Source organism: Palaemon carinicauda, chromosome 21, assembly GCF_036898095.1.
Source record: "Palaemon carinicauda isolate YSFRI2023 chromosome 21, ASM3689809v2, whole genome shotgun sequence".
NCBI lineage: Eukaryota > Metazoa > Arthropoda > Malacostraca > Decapoda > Palaemonidae > Palaemon > Palaemon carinicauda.
This window is the reverse complement of record NC_090745.1, coordinates 121,659,940-121,672,439: the sequence shown is the minus strand read 5'-3', so window position 1 is coordinate 121,672,439 and position 12,500 is coordinate 121,659,940. Positions and strand designations below refer to the sequence as shown.

The window sequence follows — 12,500 nt, the reverse complement described above, 5'->3', positions numbered from 1 at the left end:
ATTGCACTAAAGCCCTAACCTACGATAAAAAAAGTAGCAGGGACACGGACCCTGACAGCTACTGGGAAATAGCAGCGAAGTCTAGTTCCGGTACAGATACGGACAACGTATATACACACACATACGTATTTCAAACACGAGATTACCTAGTGAAATTCCCCCTCTCTCAACCGCCAGGGAGGGGGGGGGGGAGTGCAATGACAGTTTTATTTTCCGCTCTTCTTCTCCGGCGGAATATGATTGCGACAGGACGCCGCAATATCGCCGGAGCGACTTGTCGCCACAAAGGCGACCCCGGGGGAAAGGAGGATCATATGTATTCATGGGATTGCAAATTCGCAGGAGTCGATCAGACGCATCGATGCGTTTTGCTCGACGATGTTGTTCTATTCGACTCGATAGAGGATGAGCTGGTGTTAAAGTTATGAGTCCATGGTGTCACAACAGTTATCATCGTCATCGTTATTACTTATCGTTAGTTGGAAAAGCATGATGCCCAGGGTACCCAACAGGGAAAATAGCCCAGTGAGGAAAGGAAACAAGGAAAAATAAATTAAAAACAGTAACAACATTAAAATAAATATTTCCTACATAAACCATAAAAACTTAACAAAACAAGAGGAAGAGAAATAAGATAGAATAGTGTGCCCAAACGTACAGAGGACCCAACAGGGAAAATAGCCCAGTGAGGAAAGGAAACAAGGAAAAATAAATTAAAAACAGTAAAAACATTAAAATAAACATTTCCTATATAAACCATAAAAACTTAACAAAACAAGAGGAAGAGAAATAAGAAAGAATAGTGTGCCCAAACGTACAGGGGACCCCACAGGGAAAATAGCCCAGTGAGGAAAGGAAACAAAGAAAAATAAAATATTTTAAGAACAGTAACAATATTGAAATAAATATTTCCTATATAAACCATAAAAACTTAACAAAACAAGAGGAAGAGAAATAAGATAGAATAGTGTTCCCAAACGTACCGTCAAGCAAGTAAACTCTACCCCAAGACAGTGGAAGACCATGGTACAGAGGCTATGGCACTACCCAAGACTAGAGACCAATAGTTTGATTTTGGAGTGTCTCTCTCCTAGAAGAGCTACTTACCATAGCTAGAGTCTCTTCTACCCTTACAAAGAAGAATGTAGCTACTGAACAATTACAGTGCAGTAGTTAACCTCCTGGGTGAAGTAGAATTGTTTGGTGATCTCAATGTTAATAGGTGTATGAGGACAAGAGGAGAATCTGCAAAGAATAGGCCAGACTATTCTGTGTATGTGTAGGAAAGGGGATAGTGAACCGTAAACAGAGAGAAGGATTCAATGTAGTACTGTCTGGCATATCATGAGACCCCATAACTTTCTAGCGGTAGTATCTCCACTGGTGGCTGGTGCCCAGACCAACCTACTACCTAGGATTTATTGAATGGTTTTGAGTTATAGATGTTGATATCATTTTATATGAATATAGAATAGAAGGAAATTTGATTAAAAACCATAAAAAAGATGTCCTTTTAAAAACCAAAAAAACAAAGATGCCCTTTTAAAAGTTGGTTTTGAGGTTACTGCCATCCTGATATCGAAGGTCATTGATGCTTATATCGTTTGTTATATATAAACAATAAAAGGAAATTCAATTTAAAACCATAAAAGCCATGTTCTTTTAAATCCTATAAAAGCAAAATGTCCTTTTAAAAGTTAAATAGCTTTCAGGAGACATGCTTCTGAAATAAATACTTTAAGTGGGAATTCAATTTTCACGTGGAAACTATATTCCCTGTGGACATTAGTTTATCAATATGAATAATTATACGGTAGAATAATAATTTACATGACAATACTAGACGTAATCTTTGATAAGGATCCGGGAAAATAAAATGTAAATTTCCGTGTAAATAACCGCAAAAAAGCAAATTTCTGTTTAATTATACGTGAACGCGAAACTTAATAATCCCAACTTCAACAACTTAATAATACTCGTGTATTTCTAAATGCAAATATCATGTTAAAATGATTGGGAAATAAAAAGGTCCATCAGTGAGGCAGATCCCAATTGCAACATTATTTTAAAATGAACGACATTCAAAACCTGCATTATTCAATCAACATAACGAGTGGCGATTAAAATAAATGATCATCCCAACTCTACTACATATGATATTGAAAAGGAGGAAATAATTACCATGTATATAAATATAATAATCATATCGTGTCGTAATGAATGATGATTAAACGCCCAAATCAATCGCTTTTCAAAATAAATCTTTTAGGGTCATTTATTTTCTTCGTGAATTAATATCGTATTACCTTGGAATGAATTCATCAAGTCCAAACTCGCGAACAAAAATGACCACTCGATCCTCTAATGGCGGATAATATTTAATGACACGATGACTTACCGATATTTAACTCTAATTTATCAGATTCATAATCGGGGATGTTTCAGAGTGGCAACTTTAGGGGCAGACACATACACTTTATATATACATATGTATGTGTTTATATATATATATATATATATATGTATGTATGTATGTGTGGATATATATACAAATATATATATATATATATATATATACATAGATATATATATATATATATATATACAAATATATATATATATACAAATATATATATATATATATATATATATAGATTTGTGTGTGTTAGTTTTGTCACTATTACTCGTGGTTTTCACACTCACATATTCCCGCAAAATTAAATATACTTTTTCATGAAAATGAATAAAAACGTTTTAAGCGCATCTACCTAGGTCATGATATGACTGGGAAATACTTTAAGTCTCATTTTCCTCATTTAGAACAATGTAAAGAAATTTGATCCAGCAACCATGACTCAAATAAGCAAGAAAACGAAAGATTTGTTGCGTTTGGTATAAAGAAATTATGAAAATGTAAGAAGAGGAAAAATATACTCATTATGGCCTCATATAGACCACATAACTATTGAGAAAATCGTCAATAGCCGTTTGTGGTCCTGTAAAAAAAAATATATTACGATAAGTGAAATATGCATTGTCGTAACCGTAGTTTGTCAAAGCCCATTCGTGGAAGAAAAGTACACTTCATTGATCGTGTAAGTTAAATGTGGGTTGTGTTAAGCGTAGAGTTTCTCAAACACAATCAAAGTGATCTACATAACATAAACACGGAAAGTTAAATGTGGGTTGTGTTGACCGTAGAGTTTCTCAAACGCAATCAAAGTGATCTACATAACACAAACACGGTAAGTTAAATATGGGTTGCGTTAACCGTAGAGTTTATTACAACACAATTAGGAGAGGAAACCACATAACATGGAAACGGTAAGTTAAATATGATGTGAGGTCACCGTAGAGTTCATCACAGCACAGTCGGAGGCGATGCAAATAATATAGACGCTGTAAGTTAAATGTGGGTTGTATTACCCGTAGAGTTTATCACACAATCAATAGAGGTATCCACAAATTATAGACATGGTAAATTGGATGTGGGTTGTGTTAACAAAAGAGTTTATCACCACGAGAGAGAGAGAGAGAGAGAGAGAGAGAGAGAGAGAGAGAGATTGATTGATTGATTTGAAGTTTTCAGGCATCCTGACATCTAAGGTCATTGACGCCGGTAACATTTAATTTATGTATACAAAAATAATAAATAAAATAAAATAAAAAATAAGAGTATTCAATTAAAATCATAAAAGTTGAATGTCATAATATTTTTTTTTTTTTTTTTTTTTCGAGAGAGAGAGAGAAAGAGAGAGAGAGAGAGAGAGAGAGAGAGAGAGAGAGAGAGAGAGGGAGAGAGATTATTTAACCAGTAAGGTAATTACAAACCAGCAGATAATCTTAGGTAATTAGAAAGCCACCGAAAATATTGCTTATTCAGACTTGCGTAATCCACTATCCATGTCCGATAAATGAAACAGGAAGCCTGAACAGATGAAAAATAGATCCTTTAATGAATATAAGATAGGTAAAGGTTCGAGACATCGTTTAACACAAGCATTTAAAGATTCAAAGGCCACTCATTAATTGTAGTGGCAATGGACAGTGACATTGCCCTATCAAGGAGGGCAATGCCCTAGAGACTGACCATATATACATATAATCAGCGCCCTAGATACTTCTCCATCCAAGATTAGAGCAAGGAAGTCTAGGCAATGGCGGCTGATAACTCAGCAGATAGACCTATAGGCTCACCCAAACCCCACATCCTTAGCTCACAAGCATGGTGAGGTTGCAGCGACCAAAGGAACTAACGAATTTGAGCGGGATTCAAACCCCAGTCTCGCGCTCACCAGTCACGGACGTTACCACAACCCTTTTAAGGCTACAGAAAATGAACTCCTCTTATAGATGCTGAATAAATCACTTCAGTTGATTAATTAAGCCACAACAGACACACTGCACTGTTACTTTTAAAATCTATATACATATTTATCGCACGTAAAATTCTTTCCCATCGTAAATCCTTTTTTTTATGCATTAGCTATTTCAATGTATATTTTTAAGTAGCAAAGCTTTTAAATATGAATGAATAAAAACAGCAAAAGCTATGATTGTGTTCGATTAAATAATTCGTAATATCCATATATATTTGTTATAAGTAAAATTTTAGAAGGATAAAGCCTCTTAAGCTTACGTAATCCCCCTAAAATATAACTTAACGTTTATATAATCTTAAATCTTGATATAAATTGAAGTAAAATTAATTTCTTTACCCTTAGGAATAACTTAAGATCAAAGTGTAAATATAATAAATGCATATATCCGGGTCAGTAAACGATATTACGCTTTTTTACCTATATATAAGATTTACTTTGCTATAGATTCATCCACACATTCCCAATATAGAAAAACGGAAAGGAATTTCATCTTACAACCATAATTCAAGAGAGAAAAGGAAAGCTTTGTGGTAGTTGGTACAGAGATTTCTCGAATAAAACCCATGTCGGTGGAAGGGAGAGGAGGAAGGGGGGGATGAGTAGGGAGGACAATATGGCCTCACATAGGCCACATAAATATTGGGAAAATTATCAATATCCATTTAGGGGCCTTAAACACGGCGATAAGTGAAATCTGGGTTGTCGACACCGTAGGCTACATTACAACCACCGACCGCGCGAGGAAGCTTCGCTTTTACTTCGAGGTATTTAGGAAGCCGGGGAGAATCTTGTTTATCTAGACTTGGTTGTTCTACTTTAAATGTCACATAAATACAACCTGAAATATTCAGACGAAGATAAAAACTAAAATAGAACAATAAATGAATAAAAGGTTCAAGACATTGTTGGGCATATTTGATCTTGAATGAGGGCAGATCACCACACCACGTATGGACGTTGATAATATTTATTCTTATCTATATGAACTTTAGACATCACTATATTACAAGTTTAATTTCTATTGATCTATCATCAGTAAATATTTGTCACAATATGAATGCTTCCACCAATCACTTCCCAATGTCACTTATCTATTTTACTATAGGAAAAAACCTTTAGGGAAATCCTTCCGTGAACAAGAACAAAATAATTAAAAAATTAGGTTTTCTTTGATTAAATAATCAGTAATAAAATAGTATATCTGACATGCAAATATTTATCAATGGAAACAAATCTTCCCAATATATGTTCAAAGAGCAGTTTACTTCATCAAATTTTGAAATATTTTATGCGAGAACAAATGCATGGTATAAAAATAAAGAATAACCATTCAAACACAAGTAATTAACGACACAAAAAAATAATAATAATAAAACATGAAGAAAATAAACCATAAACCTTTAGACACAAAACAAGCCAATAACGAGACACAAAGATAATAAAATCTACAAAAGAACACTAATAAAGAAAACCAATCTACAAAACAACAATAATAAAGAAAAACAATCTACAAAAGAACAACAATAAAGAAAAACAATCTACAAAAGAACACTAATGAATAAAAACAATCTTTAAAAAACAATTAAATAAACAACTATGAAACAACCAACCAACTGTAGGTAGTTCCTCTGAGACACAGTTAGAGTTGATTTAATCTTTTAATGAGATTCGCACCCGGACGAAGATGTTTTATGGGCTGGGAATCCCTACTCAAACATTTGCCTAAAGACCTCACGACTGTTCTCATCTCAGGCGTAATGAGATGATTTTCCGGCTATCAAAGACGGATTCTTCTTCTTCTTCTTCTTCTTTTTTTTTTTTTTTTTTTTTTTTTTTTTTTTTTTTTACGAAGAAAAATGACGAGGGAGAAGGCGTTTAGGTTTCAGAGTCGAAATCTCGTTGTATGACGATATGCTGGTGTCTGGATTTATGTTCCAAATAAAGGTTAAATGAATGTATTTCCTTCTGTAAAAAGTATATGTAAGAGTCGAACAATTTATATATATATATATATATATATATATACATATATATATATATATATATATATAGATAGATAGATAGATAGCTAGATAGATAGATAAATAGACAAACATACATGTTCATACACAACTACACATATGTATTTATGGATGTATGTATATATGTATGTACATTGTGTACATCTATCTATTTATCTATATATAAATATATATACATATATACACAGAGATATATATATATATATATATACATATATATATATATATATATATATAGATAGATAGATAGATAGCTAGATAGATAGATAAATAGACAAACATACATGTTCATACACAACTACACATATGTATTTATGGATGTATGTATATATGTATGTACATTGTGTACATCTATCTATTTATCTATATATAAATATATATACATATATACACAGAGATATATATATATATATATATATATATACAGATAAATAGATAGATATATATATGTATACAGTATACATATATATATATATATATATATATGTATATATATATTATATATATAATATATTTATATATATATATATATATATATGTATATATATATTATATATATAATATATTTATATATATATAATATATTTATATATATATATATATATATATATATATATAAATGCATATATGTATTTGTATGAATATGTATGCTTGTGTGTATCCATAAGCTATTAAAATTAATCTCAAATAAAGAGAGAGAGAGAGAGAGAGAGAGAGAGAGAGAGAGAGAGACTATTCAGCTAATCCTTGCCAGAAAAGGTAAAGCCTACCGAGATCTCATTTCAAGTAGAAACTCATTCCACAGCTCAGGATTATATTGCAACTCTAATCCACCCATTGCCTTAGGTAAAACAACCATTATTTAACCCTCCCCCCGCCCCTGGGGCCCTCCCCTCACCCATGGGGACCTCCCCCCGCCCCTGGGGCCCTCCCCTCACCCCTGGGGCCCTCCCCCCGCCCCTGGGGCCCTCCCCTCACCCCTGAAACAAAAAAAAAAGACAAAGAAGACAATAATGTCAAGATTTAAATTAATCGCCATTATCTATGATAAATTAAAGGGAAGCACGATCTCTCATTAATTATTAATTAACTGCATTATGATGAAAGTTAAAATTAATTACATTTCTTGCATGCGTATAATAAACCAATTACCCATAATCTTCTATTTTTATAATGGTAACACTATCGTTAGCAAAAAAATGAAATTGAATTAAAATATCCAATTAACGGACTAAAGCAGGAAAGGCGACCTGAATCCTTATGGGAAAATACAACCCGATTTTTAGTCTGCTAAATCTGGGTTAAATCTATTTTCCCGTCAGAGCCCCCCAAAAATAGGACAGCGGCTTCCCTATCCATGGGGACATATGGGACTTTACTAAGTGAGGCCATTTCCCTAACGACCATGGCGAAAAAAAAGTATCAAACTTGATGGGAAAGCATCCCGAATTTGGTATTATTTTGGCTTTCTCTCTCTCTCTCTCTCTCTCTCTCTCTCTCTCTCTCTTACAGATGGGATTGGTAGTAACTCTCTCTCTCTCTCTCTCTCTCTCTCTCTCTCTCTCTCTCTCACACACACACTGACGATAATCCTAGCATGAATGGTATGAATTAATGGTATTTGAGAGTTCAGTTACGAATACAACATTCAGCAGGGGATGAAAGACGTGAATCCATTACAAAAAATACATTAACACGTAACTAAATCCATGTCAATTGCAATAAATCTACAATTATTAAAGGGTGAAACATTTGCCCAGTGGACTAACGAGGAAGGACCAAAATAATGTCTGGGATATTCAAAAATCTTTTCGATGGAATTAAAGTTTGAGACCAGATTAGTTGCTATCAGACTGATCCATTGACCCAACCTTATCAAATTTTAAAACAATTCTTTCTAGTTCTAGCTAAATTATAAATTATCTTAATGCATTTAGTAATATTATTAAAACCACATGCAATATTATAGCAACTACAAAGAATAATTTTGAGAAATAATTCTTTTTAGTTCATAGATAAGTTAAGATTTTAATACATCCAGTACTATTACTAAAACCACTTACTATAAACAATTTTGGGAAATAATCAACTCTAGTACAGAATAAGTTAGTAACAGTTTTAACACTAGTAATATTATCAAAACCACTAGCAATATTAAATATACTATTAGGAAAAATTTAGGGAATTAAATTCTTTCTAGTTCTGGATAAGTTATAAATAATATTAATATATCCAGTATCAAAACCCATAGCAATTTCATATTTACTATTACAAAAAAATTGTGAAATAATTCTTTCTGGTTCTATATAAGTTATAGTTGATTGCAATACATCTAATAATATTATTAAAACTCCTAACAATATAATATGTAATACTAAGAAAAATTTTTGGAAGTAATTCTTGCTAGTTCTGTATAAGTTATAAAAGATTCAACACATCAAGTAATATTAAAACCAGTGGCAATTTCACATTTATTACTACTACTACTACTACTACTACTACTACTACTACTACTACTACTACTACCACCACCACCACCACCCAACAACAATAACATCACCCAGAATGTAAAATGTAAATTTCCATCTGTAGCAAAGGACCTTTTAACCGGTTGGGTTAAAAGGTTTAGCAAAGGGTCAAACGAAGTTGGTATTCAAATGGCCTATCACCTTGGATAACTGCCTTTGGCTGGAGCGAAATTCTCTATCCCAATTCTGCAGAAATAAAGAAATATTCGAACATTTCTACACGTTTTCTCTACACTCTTTCGGAGAGCTGGATGCCAAGGCGTACGGTAGTGGGAACGTTTTTCAGATAAAATGAGAACGTTTTTGAGATAAAAAAAAATTCAACATATCATTGGCGGAAAAAGAAATAATTATCGGGATATAAGTAATTATAGAGAAAAAATAAAAAGGCGTTTATTGAGAGTATAAGGGGAAGGACGATCGAAATCTCCCCTATATAGGGTTGCCGTCTCTCTCTCTCTCTCTCTCTCTCTCTCTCTCTCTATATATATATATATATATATATGGGGAGGTGTAGTCACACCCTCGGGAGAGGGGGTCCCCGTGATGTACACTTGGAAACCACAATCTCCCACAAATTTCCAAAACTGCCGTGTTGTAGTTAAGAAAGGGGGAGGGGTGGGGAACGGTTGTGTGTATATCTACCAAAATATCCAGCCTTCAATTTTGACGGGTTGTGTACACTAGTGCAATAATAAAAAAAAAATCATACCAAAAAACAAAATTTAAAAAACCCAATTCGTGAAATTACAAGAGATATTAAAATCCCTAAAACCAAAAGGAGATAAAAAAAAAGTTTTATTCAGATTGAAAACAGGATTTAGCGGTGAAATACAACAGAGAAATAAAATCTTCACAATGAAGTTTCCACCTGATATCGAACGCCATCTATCGCCGCGAAGCCCAAAACTTTTCGAAATCAACGCAAACGAAAACAATTCCGGGAAATCTGAAACGAACGTAATATTTGACAAGACCAGGAGATATTAAGGCTTTGATGTAATGCCGGAATCTTTTATTTTCATTTTTTGGTACTTTTTATAAAAAGAAAAAGGGGGGACACATTAAAAGAGAATAAATCCGAGAGCGCCACTGCAGATAAATGTTCACAGCTTGACAGAATTTCACAGCCTGTCAGTTGCGGGGGAGAAGTTAGCCATATACGGCTCGTACTGACAATGGGACAACGAAAATAAAAAACAATTTGGGAGAGAAAGAGGTGAAGGGGGCAGGTTGAGAGTAGAAGGATCAGAGAGAGAGAGAGAGAGAGAGAGAGAGAGAGAGAGAGAGAAAGAGAGAGAGAGATTCATCACATTAAACCCTTGCATAAAAAGCCTTCGTAATACAGGAGAGAGAGAGAGAGAGAGAGAGAGACTTCATCTCAGTAAACCTTTGCATAAAAAGCCTTCCTAATACAGACGAGAGAGAGAGAGAGAGAGAGAGAGAGAGAGAGAGAGACTTAATCTCATTAAACCCTTGCATGAAAAAGCCTTCGTAATACAGGAGAGAGAGAGAGAGAGAGAGAGAGAGAGAGAGAGAGAGAGAGACAGAGACAGAGAGAGATTCATCACATTAAACCCTTGCATAAAAAAGCCGTTCGTAATACAGACGAGACAGAGAGAGAGAGAGAGAGGAGTGAGAGGTGTTGAGAGGAGAGAGAGAGAGAGAGAGAGACTTCATCTCAGTAAACCTTTGCATAAAAAGCCTTCCTAATACAGGACGAGAGAGAGTGAGAGAGAGAGAGACTTAATCTCATCAAACCTTTGCATAAAAGGCCTTCGTAATACACACGAGAGAGAGAGAGAGAGAGAAGAGAGAGAGAGAGATGAGAGAGAGAAAGAAAAGAGAGATTCATTACATTGAACCCTTGCATAAAAAGTCTTCGTAATACAGACGAGAGAGAGAGAGAGAGAGAGAGAGAGAAGAGAGACTTAATCTCATTAAACCCTTGCATAAAAAGCCTTCGTAATACAGGAGAGAGAGAGGAGAGAGAGAGAGAGAGAGAGAGAGAGAGAGACTTTATCTCATTAAACCCTTGTAAAAAGGGAGTGAGAGAGAGTTCATCTCATTAAACCTTTGCATAAAAAGCCTTAGTTATACAGACGAGTGAGAGAGAGAGAGAGGAGAGAGAGAGGAGAGAGAGAGAGAGAGAGAGAATAACATGGAGTTACCAGGATTTTCGATGTTTCAAAGACATTTAGTATATCCGAGGGAGAGCCTAATTGTCTTAGTGTTGGGACAAATTTGGTGCCCCTAGCTCGTACTATTTCCAGTCTACCTATATCCTTCTAAATACCTGGGGCCCAAAATTGGATTCCGTATTCTAAATGTGGTCTTACTAGTGGAGTGTACAGCGGCAGTACAATGTCTTTATTTCTGTATTTAAACTGTCTCTTTATGTAAGCTATTAGTTTCCTGTGTTTTCTTTTCAACTTTTATGCTTTCTTTAGTAAACCTTATATCTTTGCTAAAAATAATGCCGAGATATCCCTCCTGGTACATACTGTTTTATTTCATTACCCAGAAATTGAGTAAGCTTTTTCTGGATTACTATAATCTATGTACATAACTTTGCAATTAAAGGTTAAGGTTTAAAAGCCGCTCGTGAATGACAGAAGCAAGGGACAGTGACATTGCCCTTGCAAGCCGGACAATGCCCTAGAGACTGATCATATATTATATGATCAGCGCCCAAGCCCTCTCTCCACCCAACGCTAGGATCAAGGAGGGCCAGGCAATGGCTCCTGGTGACTCAGCAGTTAGACATGTAGGCTCCTCCAAACCTCAAAAACCTTAGCTTACAAGTATGGTGAGGTTGCTGCGACCAAAGGAACTAACGAATTGAGCGGGACTGAACCAAGTCATGGCGATCACCAGGCAAGGACATTACCAACAGGACACCACAGTTGAAAGGCATTTGCCATTTTCTGGAATATTCTCCTAACGTCTTCTGGTTTCTCAGCGTTTATGCCTAGTTTAGTATCGCCGGCAATTTGGCTATTATACAAGTTAATATTAAAGCTATGTTGTTAACGTAAATCTGAAAAAAGTAATGGACCAAGGACGGATCCTTCAGGAGCTCTGCTTGTAACAACTACCCCACTCTGAGGTCTCCCATTGATTATAACTCTTTGTAATCTGTCTGTTAGCTAATCTTCGATCCATTCAACTGGCTCGACAATGATGCCTAGTGCTCTAATTTTAACAATAATATTTTATGAGGAATAGTGCTCTAATTCTATTCATTTTATTTTTGTGAGGGACATTCTCAAAAGCCTTTTGAAAATCGAGGTAAAAATTATTATTTTACTTCTTTTATCAAACATGCTAAACATGTTACAGAAAAACATAAACACGTGTCACAAATGGGCTGTCTATCAAAAGATTTTGTTTTCTTTAAATGTTCTAATATTGAATCTACTATATTCCATTATAAATAGCAAGGCGTTGAGTTTAGAATCACAGTTCTGTAATTTCTAGTTTCGTCTTCTGGTCCCTTCGTATAGATTGGAGGTATATGGACAAGTTTCCAAACTCATGGTGTCTTTCTTTCACTGGCTGTCTTTCGA

At 34.6% G+C, this 12,500-nt stretch overlaps 1 protein-coding gene across 5 annotated transcripts in view; it reads right to left on the bottom strand.

Annotated features, from left to right (window-relative positions):
* LOC137615455 (neural-cadherin-like) overlaps positions 1-12,500 on the bottom strand; it is a 572,326-nt gene that overhangs the window by 396,101 nt on the left and 163,725 nt on the right. The window lies entirely within an intron of this gene.